At 36.5% G+C, this 20,765-nt stretch overlaps 1 long non-coding RNA gene across 1 annotated transcript; it reads left to right on the top strand.

The window, feature by feature from the left end:
• The first annotated feature begins 10,712 nt into the window (after positions 1-10,712).
• On the top strand, positions 10,713-11,671 carry LOC141932892 (uncharacterized). The gene is made up of 2 exons (XR_012625955.1): positions 10,713-10,772; positions 10,902-11,671. It is a non-coding gene; the product is annotated as an uncharacterized LOC141932892 (long non-coding RNA).
• The last annotated feature ends 9,094 nt before the right edge of the window (positions 11,672-20,765 follow it).

The following is a 20,765-nucleotide window of genomic DNA, read 5'->3' as shown; positions in this document are numbered from 1 at the left end:
AATATTCTGAGCCTTGGAGGGAGAAATCATCACAGACTCATTTACCCTGCAGTCAGTGTGACAATATGGAAAGATACATTTAATGCCTTAGCAGTAAGCATTTTGAATAGGCATCCAAAGGTGATAAGAACTGAAATAATCTTTGGTAAAATTCAAATGCAGCTTAATTGAATATTTAAAATCATTCTCAAGGTATAACTGAGAATAAATTATGTAATGATGTGGTATGAATGATTTGATTTTATGTTTCCTTCTGTTTAGAAATACCACAGATGCTTGGAGAGGGATAGGGCAAGTTTCTTGCTGTGAAAGTCATTTGAGATGCAATATGAAGCATTGTACATTAATGAGATTTTATTATCTCCTGTTCTGATATTTTTATGAATACAGGTGGTAGTTTAGACCTTCATTTCATATTGTCAGCTTCTGTTGTATTTACAATTTTTTAATCCTTTATATTTTAATATAGACATTATAAAAATGAAAGAGTTCTCATATGCAGTGAATAGATCATAAATGAGGGTATGTAATACAAGACATTCTTTCTTCAAGGCAGAAATATTTAGATGCCTCTTCTGTCTCTTGCTTTTATGTTTCAGGTTTTGGGTTTGGGGATGTTTACATTTTCTGACCTGTGGAGAGATCGCACAGGATAAACATCTATGCCACGAAAACCTGGTTATGCTTGGCTTCATATTTTTAAAAGTCAACAGAATACCCTAAGTCTTGGATGTATACATTACTGATATCTAAGCCCTGGGTAAGTACTCCAAAGGTTAGAATATGCTAAGAAGCAATATATATTTGTTTTGAAAAATATTGAAGTCCTGAGTGCTCATTCCATTTATCAATAAGTACAGTCATCTAATCAAACTGCAGCTTCAGTGAGAAAAAACAAGAGTTTTAGCTCCAAATTTCAGTGACAGACTTTGATACCTGTCATCAAGTAATGCAATTATAAATGCTGAAAATATGTTTCCATGTACACATGAAACTAAGAAATGCATACTTTGTTCATAACTCCAAGTCTATTGCAGTCAAGGCTTAGCTCAGAGGATTTCTCATGGATGTTTATAAGGGTCACTCTGTTGTTTGTTCTGCTTTCTGTCCTGTGTCTTCACTTTACATTTTTACTTGTATTGCATTCCTTCTCCTGCCATAACTATGCTAGAAAAATCCAGAAAATATGGATTACTTTTACTAGAATAACTTATTCAAGTCAAGGAGCTACCTTAATAGAAGAACTGTTCTGTTGCTGTATGCTAAAATAGCTGAATCCTATCTAGGGAGTGTGTTGCCAGCATTGTTCTTTGCATGTATCTGTCCCATACTCACACATAAGTAAACAAGTCCTCTGTGTTAAAAATGTCAAAAAAAAAAAAAAAAAAAAAAAAAAAAGTCTGGTCTGGTTTCAAAGTCAGGAGTCATTCTCAAGAGAAGAGCAAATTCTTGAATCAACAGATGCTGACTAGTGAAGAAAGAAAATCCTGGTGATGAGGAGGGTTCCTGTATTTAATTGCTTTAAAATAGAATAGAGGGAAATAGAAGGCTTAACTCCATGGAGCTGACTATCCATGATGGCCTCAGGGGCAGAGACAGAGGTGGTCTTCATTGCCTTATGCCTGACATTTCCCTTGCCTTAGTCAAGCTCCAGATGTGTAGACTGAACATGACAAGGGTCACTTTGAACTGAGTTACTCCTTTTTAATTGCTGGCTGTACTGACAATTCCTTTTGGAGCTCAAAATTGGAGATTCTGAGAAATATAGGTTGCCAAAACTCTGCTCTTAATTCCATTTTCTGATTTGCACATCTTATCAAAGACTTAATGACATTATGAAGTTTCTAATTTGAAAACAGTAACAGCAAATACAAGTGTTCAAATTTGTTTTGATATTACCTTCTGTGATAACTTATCCTCCTGTAGCATGGTGAAAAAGGAATCAGCCATGTGTTTGCTACTTTTTAAAACTTCCTTTTTATCTAAGGATGATATGGTTCGCTTTAATTTCTTTAAATACGTGTTGACAATCTTGTTATCTTCACCAGTTACTTTGAAGATCTGGAAGGATCTGTCTTTGAGTGATAACGAAGATAAAGGTAGAGAGTGTTTAACCATTCCATGATTTGGAAGCTATCACTCCTGAAGGTAAGCAGGAACAGAAAAAAGATAAAACTTCTTTTTTCCTTATGAATTCACATGTCAAAACCCTCTTGCACATGCTGAATTTTTTTTAATGTCGGTTAAATTTTTGCATGTGCAGGAGATCAGGCTACTGGAGCTGTGGGGTTGTGAGAGGATTTTCCCCCAAAAAGGGGATCTTAAAAAACAAGCAGAGGTAAAAACACCATGAGCAGGTCAGTTACAGATCTGTTTCAACACTTCTCAGGCAAACTAATTTTTCCGTTCAGTTTATACCTTAATTTATGTTTTGTGCAATGAATCACTGGGATAACTCTAACATTTGCATTCCATGATTTTTGAATGTTTAAAATAGAAACTTTCATGTTGAATTGACAAATGGTTTGTATTAATATCAAATTAGATTTAGGAAAATCATTTAATCTATAAATGACATTTGGTATTTACAGCTTTAGAGTCTGATGAAGATAGATGCACTACCTTACATGTTTATAATATTTTGTAAATTTGCAAATGCATATTTAAATCGATTGCATCCCTCTCCCATCCTTCAAATGTCACTGGCCCTCTAAGGACCTAGTCCAAAGCTCAGTTTCATTAATGGCAAGACTTACAGGCTAAATGTGTAGCCTAAAATTAAGCAGAGACTAAGAACATTCTTGAGCTCTGGGATACTACTCTTTCTACTGTTAAAGTGTTGGTGTGTTCCTCAACATGATTTTGGCCTGTCCCAGCTAGCCTTTAGCTGACTAATTTCTGGATGTAGTTCAAAAGTTAGTGTGAGCCAGAGAAAATCTTGAACAGACACTTTGTGTGCAGCTGCCATGTTCTGAAGCATAGTTTAGTAGTATGGGTGTGGGGTCTGTGTTGGTTGCCCTTGGTGTCTCCTCCTGAGTAGCCACAATGAAGTCTACACCAGCAAGTTTGGGGAGCGTTAGGTCTTCGTATGTTCTCACAGCTTTGCACTGTATAGACTTCCTTGAACAGGGCTGTGTTTGGATAGAACTGGTCAGGAACTTTTTGGGGTTTTCTTGGTTTGATCATAAAATAAAACATTCTTCATGAGAATGTCCCTTCCAGTCCCAATAACTGTAGAATTCCTAGTTAAGAAAGGACACAATTCCATTAACCCATCCAAGAAGTAAGGTCCTGGCTTAAAAAAATCAACAACTGGGGAACCAGTAGCCTCCAGCCCATTGGAGTGTTCTTCTGTGAGTTAGTGTGATGGTGTCTGGGATCTCAGTGTTAGGCTGAGAACAGGTGCCAGGATACTGTTATACTCGGAGAGAAAGAGTCAAGTGGTATCAGACCTTTTAAATTTGAAGTGTCTCTTCTGAGTACCCAGAAGACTGAAATCCAAGCCCCTTGGCTTGGAAAAACAGTATATTTAAAGAAAATTTTTTAAAAAAATCTCTGGACTAATTTCACTTCTTTGTATCATATTTCTTTTTCTGATTCAACTAGCATCTTAAATGTTTTTGATTTTGATTTATTCAGAAACTTGTCTTGAATTTTAAAGACTAACATTTTAAGCAACAAGAAAGGTAAGGTTCATATGGATGCTCTCTCTGAGCATGTGTGTGTGATTGTGTATAAACACTCCAGTAAAGAAAAATGCATATTCTGCTGTAAAGTTACATTTAATTATTCCTAGTGTATCAGTGTTTGTTTATTCTCTATATGTCTAGATGGAGAGGCAAGGAAGGGTTCATGAGGTTCTTTACAATGGGTTAATATCATTTACTTTCATGTCAGGATTTAACCTATAAGAGTTTAGGCACAATCTGGGCTTTTAACATCATTTTACATGAATGCAGAATGCAATTATTTATCATCTTTTCCTTCCTATGCATGTTATGCACAGGAACATAGAAAGCCTTTGGAGTCTTAAACCTATGTTGCTCCACAACAAACTGTACTTCTACTACATTTTTTTTCAAAAAGGTAGAGACAGATTTGTAGGTTGCAAGTTCTGAATGAACTACAGTTACAACCAAAAGCAGGTACCCCCGAGGTACATGTTTGTGTACCTCTTACGCAACATGTACTCTCACATAGCAATGAGAATTTTCTTTGGCTATATTCTGGCAAAAAAAAAAATGTTGTATGTTTAATGGATCTTTGCCAGAGTGAGAATTAGTCTCAATGCATGAGAGTCAATAGAGTCCCTGAGACATCCTTGCTAGAATGGGAAAGAACATATCATTCCTTCAGTTGTGCTCATAATTTCAGTGGCCAGCATGCTTGCGCATGTATTCCTCAAGTGCCAAGAATAGTCTTCAGTGCTCCAAAAAGACAGTGTCTGGGAGAACGAGTTCATTGCCAATCTGCAGAGCCAGAAAGAGCATGCATTAGGGAAAGGAAGCATGTGTTTTATCTTGCCTATAATGCTGTTGCTTTGTGCAGTTCTCCAGTGCTTTTGTAAGGTTTATGGATAGTCTTGGCCTCTGAAATCATAATGTCTCCAGACACTGCTGCTTCTCAGCTCCTTTGCCAAGACAAAATAAATCAGAAGAATATTAATGTTAAGACTGGGAATATTCAGGGAACTTCTTCAGGTTGGTCAATCTTTTTATCCAGTAGTTTAAATTCTACTTCTTTTATCCCTATCGAGGAAACCTAGGGAAAACAAGTTTTCTAACTTGAGCAAAATCTAGTTTTTATCAACCATAGAAGAACAAGTTTTGCCTGTGCAAGTGAATAATCTCTGTAAGGCATATAAGAAATGCTACAGGCATTAAATTTTTCCTTTTCTTCATTTAGTTCCAGTATTTTTGTCTCTGTTCGATGGTTCTATTCAGTTTCTGGTTTTCCTTTTCATCTCACTTTTCTCCACATTTTATTTAAAAATTTATTTTCTCTTTTTCTTATCTCACCTTGTCCTATTGGGATTCTGCAGCCAGTCCTGGCTCTGTTGAACTTTCGTTCACACAGCTTTGAAACTGATTGAAAATAGACTAAAAAAATAATCTGTTGCTGGCTAAAATGTGACTGTTAATTTCATACTCATCAAATGGATATTGTGTACAGATTTATATATCTGGACGTTGTGTGACATGATCTTTTGGGTTCGCTTTCCTGCTACATCTGACCCTGCCTGTACAAAGCCTGCTTTACAACATTGTCTGACGTGAGCAAGAATAAAGTTCCTTGGGTAGCAGAATATCAGTTTCATGCAGCATAGATGTGAATGCCGTTGTCTCATTTAAATAATACCTCATAACAAGATAATCTCTGAGGAAGCAGGGGGAAATAATGCTGTTTCTGTAAGTTATTAACCAGAGACAATTTTATGTATGTTATACAGACACTGTAAGGAAATGCAAAGTATTTGGGGTTGTTTTGCCGTGGTTAATAGATTTTAAGTTCTCTATACAATTCTGAAAAAATGTCTATAGCAACCCAGAGATACAAAATGTTTCTATATCACTACTGATAAAACGAATCTTGAAAAGGAACTGCAAACAGTTGTCAAAAATCAAAAAAGACACCTGAAATTGTCATTGTGAATATTGCTAATAATCAATTAGTGATATCTGAAATAAATATACATAAAGGAAAGCAATATAGAAATGAAATAAAATACAACTAATACACCCAAAATTGAAAATTGTTTTAAGAAGTGCCTTTCTCATTACAGCTGAATGTGATTTTCCAGATAGAGGCATTGTAATATGACCCTGTGTTCTGTTCTGTGTGTACAATAAAGCAAGCAAAATTAATCCCTTCCCCTGATGACCTCTAGAAATGAAAACCCATTATAGTAATAATATTTGTACTTAGGCCTTGATGTTTTTGTGCTGAATCTGAATGCCATGAAATGATTGTATACAGTGGCTGATTAGGACACATGTACAGATAAATACATAAATAATCCTCTTTATATAGGTGCAAGGTGACTTTTTAGATCTGGTATGGAAACTAGTTGAAGCCTAATAAAACTGGTAATCATTTTCTTTACTGCTAAGGTCTGAATCTTATTATGTTGAAAGGTCTATTAGGAATGTTTCCCTTTTTAACATGGAATGTATGTAACTGGATATTGTGCACAATTTTCCTGTTTGTAAAACTTGAATTAAGCATTGAAAATTCTGCCTAAGTTACTGGTTTTGGTGTTTGCCAAAGTATATATGGTATCAAATACTATAATACATCTTTGTTACCAGTCTGCGGTTTGGTTAGCAAACCCCACTTAAAGGGTAAAAGATCTTTTAAAAAACAACATTATTTAGCTTGGAACAGGAATCAATACTCCATATGATATGGTAATGAAACACAGACTTTGCAACATATTCATGGACACTGAGAAAGTGTGTGTGGTGAGAGGAGTGGGTGTATTTGTGTGCATGTTGGAGGGACCACAATAGTATTAATAGCCTGTAAAGGAGGTTTCTGACATTTGGTAAACACATGAGTACAACACAGAGCACAATAGGAACTACAGTTCAGAAACAATGATATGTACATTACTCTGGAATGCCATTAAATACATGTGAGCTTTCTTCTGTCAGCATTTGTATTTTCACAGGATGTAGCAGCAAAGCGTTAGCTTTGTGGAAAAGGAAGGGTAAAAAGACATTCACATATTGTTTTACTATTTTGCTTTACTTTTAATATTTGTGTATCTTTCTGATGTGGGGCATATATCCAAGCCGGTTCGGTTTTGCTCAAACAGTCTGGCTTTCTATTTGTCCAAGTAGTAATAAATTCCCATTGATCAGGGCTTAGTGGAAATTAGAACACCCTCCATGTGCCTTGGCCGGGAAGGCTACTCCCAGCAGACTCTCACTCACTTTAAAAGCCTGCTGGAATGTTTCACAATGGTTGGTGTTGCTGCATATTACTTCACAATGTCAATACCAGAAGGCCTATTGACTTGGATCACTTTCTTTAAATAAGAGAAATTATTTAGTATTTGAAAATAGTAGAAATGGCCACCTGGTGTAAAAATAACACTACCTCGTCTCTCTCAGACTGTCCATCATCTTGGGAAAGCCTCGAATTATTGCACACCGTAATTATTTATTTTTTAAAAAATTGTATACTGTGTGTTGTAGTTTCTTCTGCTAAAGAGTAAAACTTGAATTTATTAATTGCATTTTATTTTAGATTAAGATTAGGGGGATTTCTTTTAAACAGTGTGTGTAAGTGTTGTCCAGAGGGTGACCTGAGAAAGATACAGATACATGCAAGACTTCTTATCAGTCTTTCAGACCTGTACTTCTCAGTGTTGGTCAAGCAGCACTGGCAGAGGACGTGGGCAGAGGTCTCTTTCTAATGGTGATTTCCATACAAGTATCAGCAGACTGCTAAAAAGTGAGAGAGAGAGGAGCTGTGAAAGCAAAAAGGACAGATATGAAATGGGAGGCAATATACACTGTGCTAGTATTTGCACACATGAAACACTTTATAATTAGTAAATACCTAAATCAGCTGTTTAAATCCATATTGTAAGGAACCAGAAGATTCATCTGTATGAAATAAAGATTACTAGTAAAGACGGTGTGGTTTGGTTTTGGGGGTTGGGTTTTTTTCTCAAGAGGTTAGGAAGGCTGGAACTCAGCCACATATCAAAGCGTGCCAGATGTCGGGGAGGATCTTTCTTCTCTACAGCAGTAGCTTATTATCTAAAACTATTTTCCATATTTTCACCCAGATTTTTTCCCATTCCTTCTTTTGGGTTCCATTTTCCTTTGCCTGATCCTTCAGCATTCTTCCTGATACTTCCTCACCCCACCAAAAAACTTTGCATATATGACCTACAGTCAGTGGGTGATGATGCCTATTGAAGGGATGCACCTCCTTGGGTGAGCTGGGAAGATGTGACACTAGTTCTCTTGGGCATTCTTCTTTGGCATTCTTCTGGAGCTCTACAATACTGAGCATTGATTTTAAAATCTTAGTACTATTCTAAAAAAATAATTCAGCTTTCTCTTCTAGCTTAAAATGTGTTTTTTTCAAGAACAGCATCACTCATGCACAGCCTGTTAAATGAACACTTGTATTCAAATAACGTACTGATTATGCAGAACAACTCTGCCTGTTAGGGTACACGTTCAGTGCAGAAAATTGCTCTGTTAGTTGGACTGCTTTTCCCGTCACAATGAAACATACATCTGCTTACAGCTAAAAGTCCAAGGGCCTGATTTACTAAAAATTAGTGATCCATCAGATTGATGGGCAATCTGCACTCTTGGTGCCTTGAAATTTCTTGCATCAGTCACTAGATCATGATTTACTAATAGGGTTTCAGGGCTTGCAAAATAGCACAACTCTAACCACATATTAATATTTAATCTGGCATTTTAAGTGCACCTAACAAAAGACCCCAGAGCTGCTGACAGGACCCTAAATTGTGAATTTCTTAAAAAGGATTTGACTATTTCTATAGTGGGTTCATGTGGAAATCTGAAATAAAGAGAAATACGTGAGTTAAGCCCTGCTCATGAACTTACAAGTTTCTGACTATATATATTTTCTTGAAAAACTCTTTATAGCTTGTTTTTTCAGAGTCTAGATTCATTAACATATGACAAAGCTTCCTTTGGCAGTTTCACTGTCCATAGCTCATGATGGCAGAGAAATTTCAAAACTCATTTCTATACTGTGTGCAATTAAACAGTCTGTTCTTTAAATACTTAATCCACTTGGCAACACTGGAAAGGTGCTAAATGACGGTAAAAATAATGTATAAATCACAAAGACCTCTTTATTACAATGAAATTTAGTAATTGAATCTGCACAGACTTAGCAAATTGGGCCCTCTGTGTTTTCTGTAGAATTTTTAAGTAACCAAGATAGTCAAGAAGCTAAATTACATATTGATAGTGTTTCTACCATTTCATGGCTTAAACAGAGCAATAGAGTGAGTTAATAAGCAACTTCTCCTGCTGCTGTCAGACGAATATTCTAATTTTACGAAAAGTATATAGTGCATGTCTAGAAAAGGGTTTATTCGTTTCTTCCATTTTCATATGCCATAATTTATGAAAGATGTTCCCAACACCACCTGTAATAACAGAATGTTTATTAGTGTGCAAATGAGGATTATAAATGATGTTGCTTATCTATGGAACAAAACACAAAAGACAACTTATTAGCAAAAGACAAATTGCTCAGCAAGTTTCAATGAGCTGCTATGTTTGTCATGAAAAAAACCTTTTATTTGCACAGATCAATGCTTTTATAATCCATTTAAAATAATATACTTGCCACTAGGTGGCTATTTCTGATCAGATCATTTTACCATTTTAATTACATTTTTAATATCCTGGCTGCATAAACAAAGATAAATTACAAGCCTGGCACAATCTGGCTGCTAGCTCAGGCACAATCTGTAATAATATCAGCTTTTGTTTGTGCCTCCTCTAATTAGATTCTGAAATCTAGGCTTTATCAATCAATAATTTTAATTTCAGAATTGCCTTTTGATCTTACATTTCATGTTTGTTTGCAGAAAATGATCAGTAGGACAAAGCTGATAATTTATGCAGAAACAATCTCTCAGCAGAGTTACAAGCGCATTCCCAGCCATCAACACAACCCGGCAGACTAAGCTTGACACAGGTCTAATTAGCATGCAGATATGTGTCGCCTCATTGGCAATTCAAATTGCTTTTTTATAATGTACCTCAAATTGTGCTACTCAAACATTGTATTTGATTTCCAAAGCCCCCTGGGCATCCCATAATGTCTCCCTTCATCCTGGGTACGAAGCATTTACTGAACAATCTGCTTCGACTCTGGCTATCTTTTCGGAAACACCTAAACATCGTAACCATGGGACCAGCTTTTCCTCCTCATCAGATAGAAACTTGTTCTTCTGCGGAGCGGCGGGTGCCACATCCGCAGGTTTAGCGATGATATGTTACCTTGCGAGCTCCTGCTCCCACGGTGGCTGCTCTACAGAGGGCTTCGTTCCTGTGCCACTCATTTAAAAAGGGGGAGGATGTCTACAGAGCACACATTAATATGCGGCACATAACCACGTCTCTGAATGCCAGCCTTCCATTCTTCATTAAACAAAATGGCTGGATTGCAGTGATTGTTTTCCCCTCCACACGCACGCGCGCGCACACAGACACACACACCACGCACACAGGCACATACCCACACACCCCCCACACGCGCTCCAGCTCTCTCTCTTTTTTCTCCCTCACGCACAAGCACGCACTTTCCCCCATGCACACAAACACACACACACACGCATGCACACACTCACACACACACACACACACACACACACGATGCTCCCTGCCGTAGCGTGTCGTTGTCAGTGCGGTGAGTTACGTGTGAAAAGTTGTCTGCGGCACGCGTGACATGCGAGGAGATTCCTGCCAACGTCAGGGCCCTTTTTTGCCATGCAGCAACAAGTGGCAGAATCAATGGTGTACAGTTATTCAGCAATGTAATTCATTTCACTGGCTTTGGCTCCTAGCCAGATCCGCCATCTGTCTCTTGCTCTCCCTCTCTCTCTCTCTCTTGAATTTGTCCTACATTTCGTAATGTTACGTGCTTGCCATCCTTATTCTATGTCAGAGGTACAGCACGAGCCTCACCCCCGTTCCGGCGTGGAGTTCTCTGAGTTCGGTGGCACTTTGGATATTCTACTTCAGTGCCATGGGAAGAGGGTAAGCAAAAAACAGAGGGATAGCTGCAAAGAGAATGGTGCTCTTCTATCCGAAAGCCAGAGCCTCTGCTTTTTATTTAAAGCATTGATATGGATCTGTCTCACATGGGAACTTTTCCTGCTTCGTTAGAGTATCTTCGTTTTCTTTATTGGATGCTGGCACTGTACGCCACTGCACAGCTCTGTGGAATGCCTGCTGTTGGATACTTGCAGATCCCTGCCACCAAGCAACCTCCTGCATTGGAAATCGGGTGACTACTCCAGGATCTTATGCGTGCTTGCTGTTTGAAGCTGCAGAAAAGTGAATAATCAATTAAGTATTGATTTCTTGTAAGATTTGGTAAATTTCAAAGGCAAGACAAAGAGGATGGCTTAAGGAAAGCACTGCAGGGACTTGGCGTAAATTAGACAACTAACAGCAGTGCAGAATAAAATAACACCTCAACTGAATATTTCCTTGGAAGAATTAGCACTAGCTATTGGAAGACGATGGTGGATTTAATCAAGACAGCAGGCACGCTTGAGTTTTAACCGTGAACCTGAAAGAGGAGCTAATTATAACCACCTTTTTATATGGAGCTAATTTGACTGAATGGATGCAAATGTGCTTTATTTATGGATGAAGAAGCAAGCCTTACAGCATTGACTTTGGGATCATCGCATATGCTAAGCTTTACAGCTTCTCTAAAAGTCAAGCCTACAGTACATTTTTATTTACTGAGAAGGTATTTATATGTAAGCATAAGCTAGCCGTACAAAAGATTCATCAGAACAATGTACTGTGGCACCGAGGATCTAATTATAATTTTGCAGCATTTCATGTTTTCTCTAATTTGGTGTTTTTCAACCCTTGCTTGTGATGGGCTATAAATGGGACAATAAATGTATGATTTAAACTATTGTGATTTTCATTGTGTAGTTTATTAATCGTACTGTAGTTTTCTTAACATGTTTCTGAATTATTCAGCAGTAATTTATAATGAAAGAAGCAGAACTGGTGGGGTGGTTTTAAATTCATTTATAATCTTCTTACAGATCTAAATGTACAGGTTCTACCAGCCGATGAGCTCTATAATTACGAAAGAATGTTGAAATTTTCAGATAAATGGGGCACTGACTTTACAATGGGCACAATATTGTATGATCAGTAAAAGGAGGATTGTTATGTTTTGACTCTGTGGAGACTGGTCTTGGTTAGTTAACTCCTTCTCTGCTGATAATGGTAAGCAAACGTACCTTATACAAGAAAATAGGGGAAGAATGTAATGTACTAGTTTGATATTTTGCTAGTCTGAAACCTTAGCATATTTTTTTCCCATTTATTTCCATTTCTGTTACTTTTCTTTCCCCTATTTGCTTCTCTGTTTTTTGTCGCTTTTTTTTTTTTTCATCCTGTCTTGCAATCTACATTCCCTGAGCAACCACAGGAACCAAGTTACATTAAGCTTCAACACAAAGACGATGTAAGAATAATGAATCCTCATTTGCATCGACATTTGTATTCAGATTTGCCAGGCTATAAACTTGGCAGATCAAGCGGAATATTAAGTAGAGGCTTCCATGGTAAATTGTGACTCTTGCAATTGCTGAGTCGTTTTTCCTATTTTTTGTGTGCATGTGTGTATGTGTGTGTGCATGTGTGTACGTGTGTATGTGTGTGCATATCTGTAGTGGTAGGTAAAGTCTCACGACTACTTGCTTTCTGAGAAGCACATTGGCCCCCTTTCTCTTTCAGTATATGATGTCAATTTATGCAAAATGAAGCAGGAATGCACCAGCAGTAAGCATTTTAGCTGAAGATATAGTGACACATGACTAAAGTATTAACTCCCTTGTCTAGAGACCATGTGAAAGAATTCTTTAAGCAAATAGATAAACACTATTGCAAAGCAAACAGATCTTCTGAATCAGCTGGAGGTTTGATTTCACTGCAAGTAGAATCCAAAGCACAAACTGTGAAATAGCACTAAACCTACTTGCTGCATAACATGATACACTGTTTTATTTGTGATGGTGTTAATGTATGCATGTATGGTTTCATTAAACACTTGAGCCTTGGTAAGCCTACCATCAGGTGCTCTCCACTTTGGTTGGGTTGGATTGTCTCCAGCTCTACAGTAGTATCTGTGAGAGCAAAGTTGGCCCTTCTCTTCCAGGGTTGGACACTGAACCTTTTCCTTCACTGACATTTGCTGAAGGAGAGGTGATCCTAGCTATACATTTCCCTAAGAATTCGTCCCTTGTCTCTCTGGATCTGCCTTTTTCAGAATGAATAATTGCACAAGTGGAAGATTTACCTTATCGTTAATGAAAGTAATTTACACACAAACTTTGGAAACTTTAACATGGATTATATTATTTCAAAAGCAGTGAAAAAGTGCTCAGTCAACAAGTGCTAAAAATGCTCCAATACTCACATTTGCTACCCATAGATTTTAAAGCAGTTGTCTCAGGACTCCAACAAAGTTCTCTGGAGAGAACTTGAGAGTGGCACTGAATTAGGAGATTCAGGGAAAGATCAGGCATGCAGGAAATGTTTCCAGTGTCTTCTTTTTGTACATAGCCCCTCCTGACTACCCACATAAACATAAACCTAACAAAGAGAAAGTCAGTACAGTCCACAGTGTGTGTTTTCATAATTATTTATAACAGGTTTCTAAGTTCAAGAGGTACTATGATGAAAAATCCTGGAATGTTTTCCAGTCCTTCCTGAACAAGTTGAATTAAAAAACTTAATCTATGGTTGGTCATTTAGCTTAATCCATTGAAGAGCAAATGCAATGCAATTGCTAAACCTGTTGTAAACAGTATTATACTGTAAAATTATTGGCTACAATTTCATCTGGGAAAGTCATATCAGCTTCATTTTCTGAAAAAATACACAAAACCCTAATGCTGTTTGGATTTGCTTTCATTTTGGTTTTATGCAGTAAGAAGATAATTGAACATGCATGGAATGGTCAGTGGTAATGCAGTGTTCGCTAAGGGTGGAAGATGATATGCTGCTCATGCAGAATGGTAACCTATGGCAGGCAAATGTAGCCATGCATCACAGTTTGCTAGTTTTGAGAAGCTTTAGAACTTAATTCTTTTAATATGGAGGAAAACATGGAATATGATGTTTCCTTCTTTTGAAAGAGTATTCTGTGCTACATTTCCAAAATGGTGCTTAATGTAGGTAGAACTTTCAAGATACGTTTCCATACTCTGCTTCCTTATGCACATCATCTTGATGAATTAATATTAAATGTTGTTGTTTGGGTTAGTACATGTACCTGCCATGAATTGTTTTGGAAATTTACCCTAGAACAGCTAACAATGTGGTCCTTTTCTCAGAAGGGAAAAACAAAACAATATCTCATTGGCTCTCCAAAAAAAAAAAAAAAAAAATCCAGTGGAAAAGAAGCCTTGAGGTTTAAATTACAAATCCACAGAGGATAACAGATTAATAAACTGTAATGTTTTTGCTGGACATGCATTTACAACAGTTGTTCACTAAAGTCAATCCTTTGAAAAATTAATTCTTGTTGGGGGTTTTTTCACCCTATACAAAATTACCCAACTTCTTGCTGCATATGACTATAGAACCCAGAGAAAAGAGAGATGTATGAAAAGTACTTTAAGCTTCAAATACATACATCATATTCACTGACAAAAAAGATAAAAACACTTGGCATAAAGGAAGGTGTGAAGCTAATATTTTCTGCGAGAAACTCCTATCTGTTCTCTGGCCTTTATGTGTACTGTGTTGCTGAGTAAAATACTGGAGTGCTATTCATAACAAAAATGTACTGTGTGATGGGTATTCACCATCACTGGACAGTGTGTAGCACAGTCAGCCCAGGCATAGCATACAGATGCTTTAGAAGGCAAGCTCAAGGCCTATTACAACATTTCAGTCTAGCTCATTGTGTTGCTAAAAATTTAAATTTCAACACAGAGCTCACTATATATAGTAAGAGTCAGATCTGCTGGCCCATAGAATTTAAAGAGAAGCTATCACTTTTTATAATTACTCTTCTGATCAAAGATCCTTTTGTGTAACATGCTGTTGTGATGAGTGTCACTCAAGGGTTGTGTTCCTTACTGGAAACTTGGTTGTCTGTTTCTATCACTGGTGTGGACTTCATCTTGGGACTGAATTCTAAGCTTTCTGCATCTGCAGGAGTGTAGTTTCCTAAACAGGTTTTTTTTCTGATTACTTTGTGCATGTAACAACAGTTTGAACTTAGACTATTAACAGTAAACCATTTCCCTTTCATGTTTTTTGTTTCCTAGACACAAAGGAGACAAATTATTTTTAAAAGAAGCAAATAGGTAGATATGCAAACCAGGGAAGAGAAGAGATAATAGACTGAGAATGGGAAGTGGCTTTTACACTAGCTATTTATAAATTATAAGAGTTAAATCTTTCTTTCCAAGGTGAAACTTACGTGTTCTCCTGCTTTATGGTACCTTCAGTGGTATGTCTTTTGAGACACCGTATTTATAATCTCCAATTATGCACACTGCAGTAATTTACAACTAATAATTGAAGGTTTTGTGCAAGATTTCCTAGTTTTGCTAAAGACTTTGCTGGGAAAGTGCAATTCACTGAAATGTGTTATTTGCTCTAATTCGGCAGTCCAAGAAAAAATTCATCTTTTCCTTAAAATAAATATATTTTCAGTACCAAGAGTTTTCACATGGCAAAACTTTAATTTAATTGCCAGGAATGAGTTAGCTATTTTCAGTTTCAAGCAGTCCTTCAATTACTAAAGACAAAATTCTAATGACTATAAATATTGTTAGATAATTAATAAACTGGATATGCACAAAATTTCCTGAGACCTGAGATCTCTTTCTGTGGTTTGTTACTTATTGCATCTTGTATCAAATTACACTGCAATCCTGTAATTTGTGTTTGTATAGAATCTAGCATAATATGGCTCCAGTTCTGTTCAGTATCATAACAGAAATGCATTGTTTTAGACAATAGGCAAGCTTTCTAGAGTAGTTGTTTATTTGCATAATCAACACTGTCTCATTTAGTTTAGTGGTTACTGTTTTTGGCAAAATTATGTGGTCATTAATTGTGCTTTGAATTTCATTGGGAATTTTGCTTAATGAGAACAGATTTTGATGCAAGGTCATCTCTCTGAAAACCATACAGACCCACGCTTCATTATTGTCACAATGAGTCATATAGTTAGCAACATGGAAATCACTTTGCACTGAACTTGGCCAGCTCTAGGGATGAATTCAACACTTGAGTAACAAAACTCAGCAATCAAGCACGGGGGAAGATTGAGGAAAGGAGAATCTAATTTCTGAATTTTAGGTTATTACAGTACAGAGGTGAGAGATGGGGGAAAGTTTCCATGAAATGGAGGAGGGAATACTGGATGCTGATAAAATATGACCAAGGAGATGGGAAATTAAACAATATTTTTACTGTTAACTTGATGTCTGTAGTTATAAGAAAGAACAAGAAACCAAACACAAATTCCAGTCATTACAACTTGCAATGTGTAACTACCAGTTTCTCCTGGATCCATAATTTATGTTGGAACCTGCAATGAATCATGCCACATGGAAGTGGTCTAGCCTGCAGAAGATAAATCTAATGACACATCAACTATTACTAATTTAGGGCTGCCTGCTTCTGCTCTCAGTAATGTAAGTGGGAGTTTTTCTGTGGACTACGCTGGGAGCTGTACTGGTCTTATTCACAGTATATTGGAGTTACTCGTGCTATAGTATACCACAGTCATAAACACTGAATAGGAGGTGGCATTTTAAATATCTGAACTATTCTGACACATGTTTATAGGACCATATTCAGTTTAAAGTTTTCTCATCCTGCTCTAAGCATTTTCCTATTAATAGCTAACATAGTAGTTTATCACTGTAATTTCGAGAAATATTTGATTTTTCCTTTCAGCAAAATTGAAGTTTTTGCATAATGAATTCTCTATATAACTAATAAAATTTCCTCAAAAACACTCTTCACTTTTTAAACCATTCTACTCCTCTTTATAAGTAAAATGCTGCAAAATAGAGGTCAAAAAGCGTTCAGTTATGAAATTTGTTTTCTTCATCTTATATTTCTCAAATTCACATTAACTTTTCTCAGCTTAACAAGTGCATTTGTGTCCCAAGCTGTCAGTAAATTCCTTCCTGAAAATCCTTGCAGCCAGAATGACTCTGGTGAATCTTGGATCCACAGTCAAAACATGGGGGTGAACAGGTATCCTACTGATGTCTTTCAGAATCTTCTTGAAAATTAGCAAGCCCAGTATACCAAAAAATAGAGAGGTAGGCTATGGTGACGATGGTGGTGAGAAATCTAAGTCTGGGGGAAAAATGGGAAAAAGGAAGAAGGGCAGATCTATGTATGTGTGATTGCATCATAGGAGATGTTCTGGGCAATAATAGCAGTATGGAACTTCCCCTATCAAGCCATTTAGATACAATAGGTGGAAGAAGACAGCAGTCTTCTAGGAAAGTATTAGCAAAACACTGGAATTTATAGAACTTTATAGCAGAGGGAAACATTTTATCCACTGTTTAAGCAGTGGAGTTATTTTAGAAAAAAAAAAAAAAGGACAAAGTGTTTTCTAAAATCAACAACTGAGTTTTTTATTTTCATACCTTCTCAAAATTTTCTAACTACTTTGTTTTACACTTCCAGCAATAGCGTGTATGATCTTTAAGCTCCTATCATCAAAATTATTTTCCATTTCTTATACATACTTCTGCCAGAGCACTAGTACTATCTGAACAACTTCCTGAAAGTGTTGTAGAGTTTTTCAGTAGGATCAAAGTTAAAAACATAAAGAAGATGTAATCTTCTTGATTATTTACAGGGAGTTAAGGGAGAAGGTTATTTTGTTCTCAATAAAAGTGGAGGATTGTGAAAAAAAATACTTAGCATCCTGTGGGGGTTTTTAACAAGTCATCCACCAGTTTTGTCTTAGTTATGGATTTCAATCTTTTGTTCACTCATTTTTTTCCAAATGAATCTAAATTCTGGTGTTCCTTATTACTTGCATTTTCTTTCCAATTTATGCTTTAATCTAATTCTACACCAGGACACTTCCAGCTGATTAATCCTGTGAAGTGTTGAACATCTTAAGCAAATTCAGATCCGCTGACCCCAGCACCACATAGCTTGTGCTCAGAATACCTTGCTATTTCTTGAAGACTCAGTTAGTATGTTCTGTGTCATTAAAAATGGAGTACAAGGATGGTGATTCCTAGGTTTTGGTTTCACTGGCATTTTGCATTAAAGAAAAAATAAATTTTTTGTTTAAGTTAAATACAAGATTTTGAGGCTGGCCAGATATTTGGAACTTTTTCCAGACTGGGAGTGCCTATTTCAAACATACAAGAGTGACAGCACTTTCTAAAATCAGGCCTCTGTCCCAGCTGTGAAAAATGGCAGTTTCCAATCTTTAACTTACCTTTTCAAAATATTAACTCCAGTCAATGGTGCATTTTAGATGACACGTCTTACTTCTTTAAAAAAACAAACCATCATTTATACTGAATTCATCTAATACAAAAACAAGCAAACAAACAAACTGGTTTTGATGTTCATTTTAGAGTAGCTGTGTATTCATGCACATTCACAGCGAAGACTTCTGTTACCTAGGCTGTTAATATGCCAGGAAATGCAATGCAGAGAAATGTAGTAGAGAGTGTTCTTGCTTCTCCCCCTGAAAGGGCAATACTGGATAGAGCCAGCTTGAGCAGTATTATAGCCAATACAAAAAAGGGAGGAGTTTCTTCCATTCAAAAGAAAAAAAATGTTATCTTTTTACCATCAAATCATTTAGAAAAGAAACCACAGGTGGGAATCCTGAAAGCTTCCATGAGTCAGAAAGGTCAAAAACCAATTTCTGACTTGTTGAAGACACCCTCCTGATTCTTTGAAGTGCAATTTTTTTTCTTTCTTTTTTTTTTTTTTTTTCTTTTTTTCCTAGTGGTATTCTTGGCCAGCCAGGCAGCTTATTAGACAGTCAGACTGCTGCATTTGACTTTTCTAAAGACTGTGTTGGCTTCTTATTTGCACCTCTATTTAGTTTAAAGCTTGATCTGTGAGGTTCTATTTGGTTTGTATTTGGTGATATCTCTATACTCGTGTCATTACATTTGTCATACAGAGCAAGACTGTTTACTGTGATGGTCTGTTAGCCCTATGATTTGTGAATTCCAAACATGCCTAACTGTAGATCTTCAAAACATGGTGGAAAACCCTATATAAAAATCAGTTTTTTTCATGAAGGTGTTGAGTTACAGAAAAAAATACACAATAACATTCTAGGGTGGGGATCTGCTTTTGAATGTGTGACTGTGTACTGTGACAGGACCTTAATAATACACTCAATAAAACTGTTGATAATTGCTAAGTCACACAAATATTTCTAAATAATGCATTTAGTCAAAGATAAAAAAGCATTAATTTTTATATTGTATCTCAAAGAATTTGTGTCCCAAAATATGTAGTATATTTACATTATAAGTAAAGTAAATGGAGAGAGAAAATCAAGTATAAGCAGGAAAAAAAAGATTTGATACCCTGCCACTTAAGGGCAGTCACATCTCCCATAATTGTCAAGTGTGATAAATTTTAGCTCATAAAAATTACTTTGTGGGGAAAGGGAGAAAGAAAAAGGGGGTTACTGACTCAATTACAGTCCCGATACTCCAGCTAAATGCTTTACCAAAAAAACTGAGTAAATTAAAAAATAAAAATAACAAAGACCACAGAGGTAAAATCTTCTGGGATTTTTTTCCTATATGCTAATGATTTTAGCAACATCTGTCACCTCTATAGGAATCTGGTAGCATCTCACAGTAATCAGGGTTGGAGGAACATTCAGTGCTGGGCAAGAGTCAATCCTGAAAGACAGCATGCATTTTCCCATTAGAAACAACCTTCTTTTTATCTGGACCTGACTGAATTGCCAAATTATTTTCCCTACTTGACTATCCTTTTCTGAGATCCCCTTTTATTTTGAAGCAGAAATATGCCATTCGTGAAGGGGTGAAAATATCTGACTATAGCACTTGGATTCAATTTTCTGTATGTGAAACATTCAGAGATCTGTTGTTATTTATAATTCTTATTTCACTAAAAGTACCCCTTGAAGATAAAGTTTTTCAGATTCTTATTCTAGACATACTAGGAACAAATTTAGTATGAGTTAGTTTGTTGTTGCTTTCTTAGAAATGGATGTACCACATGTTGTACAGAAGTTGCTGTGGTATTGATTATAAATGAGTTATTGAAATTTGGAAGCAAAAAATACACACAGTCCATGTTCCCCAAGGAAAAAAAAAAAAAAAAAACAAAAAAAACCAAGAAAAAGAAAACCTAAACCTACTGGATTTCAACTCAAAGTTTGCAAATCATTGTGTGAAATACTAACCTTTCATCGCATTCAACAGATCCTAATATGTGACAGTATGAATCTTCTGATCAAGCTGCTTAAAACCCTTGGGCCATGGCTTGACAATACAGTAAATCTTGCTTCAGAGTTGTTGCTATAGAACTGGAAATGCCACAGTCATGTGATGCAAAGCACTCGTCTAGTAAAAGATCACTCCTGTTTGTACCACCAATTTTTTGCTGGATCAGGTATCATTTTTCCTCCTACAAATGACATAAAACCCCTATATGAGCAGAAAACTGATACAAATGCTATATTGTGTGTTCTGGCCAGTTCAGCAGTAATGCAATGGCATATCCACATTTGAGCAAAATCAAATTAGTATCTGATAGTGCAAAAATCTAGTATAAATGGTGGTGAAATTGCAGCCTCAGAAAAAATCATTTCCTCTGTGAGGGCATTGCTGATTTCCAAAATATCGAAATTGCTAGGGGTGCTGCTCATCATGAAATCAAAGACTTTGTCTACATGTAGCCATAGGCACCTAGTGGAGCTAACTAAAAGTTTGAGTCTACATGTTCTACCACATAATAATCAGTACTAGCAATATGAGTATG

Source organism: Strix aluco, chromosome 1 (assembly GCF_031877795.1).
Source record: "Strix aluco isolate bStrAlu1 chromosome 1, bStrAlu1.hap1, whole genome shotgun sequence".
NCBI classification, from domain to species: Eukaryota; Metazoa; Chordata; class Aves; order Strigiformes; family Strigidae; genus Strix; species Strix aluco.
This window is presented reverse-complemented; position numbering and strand designations above follow the sequence as displayed.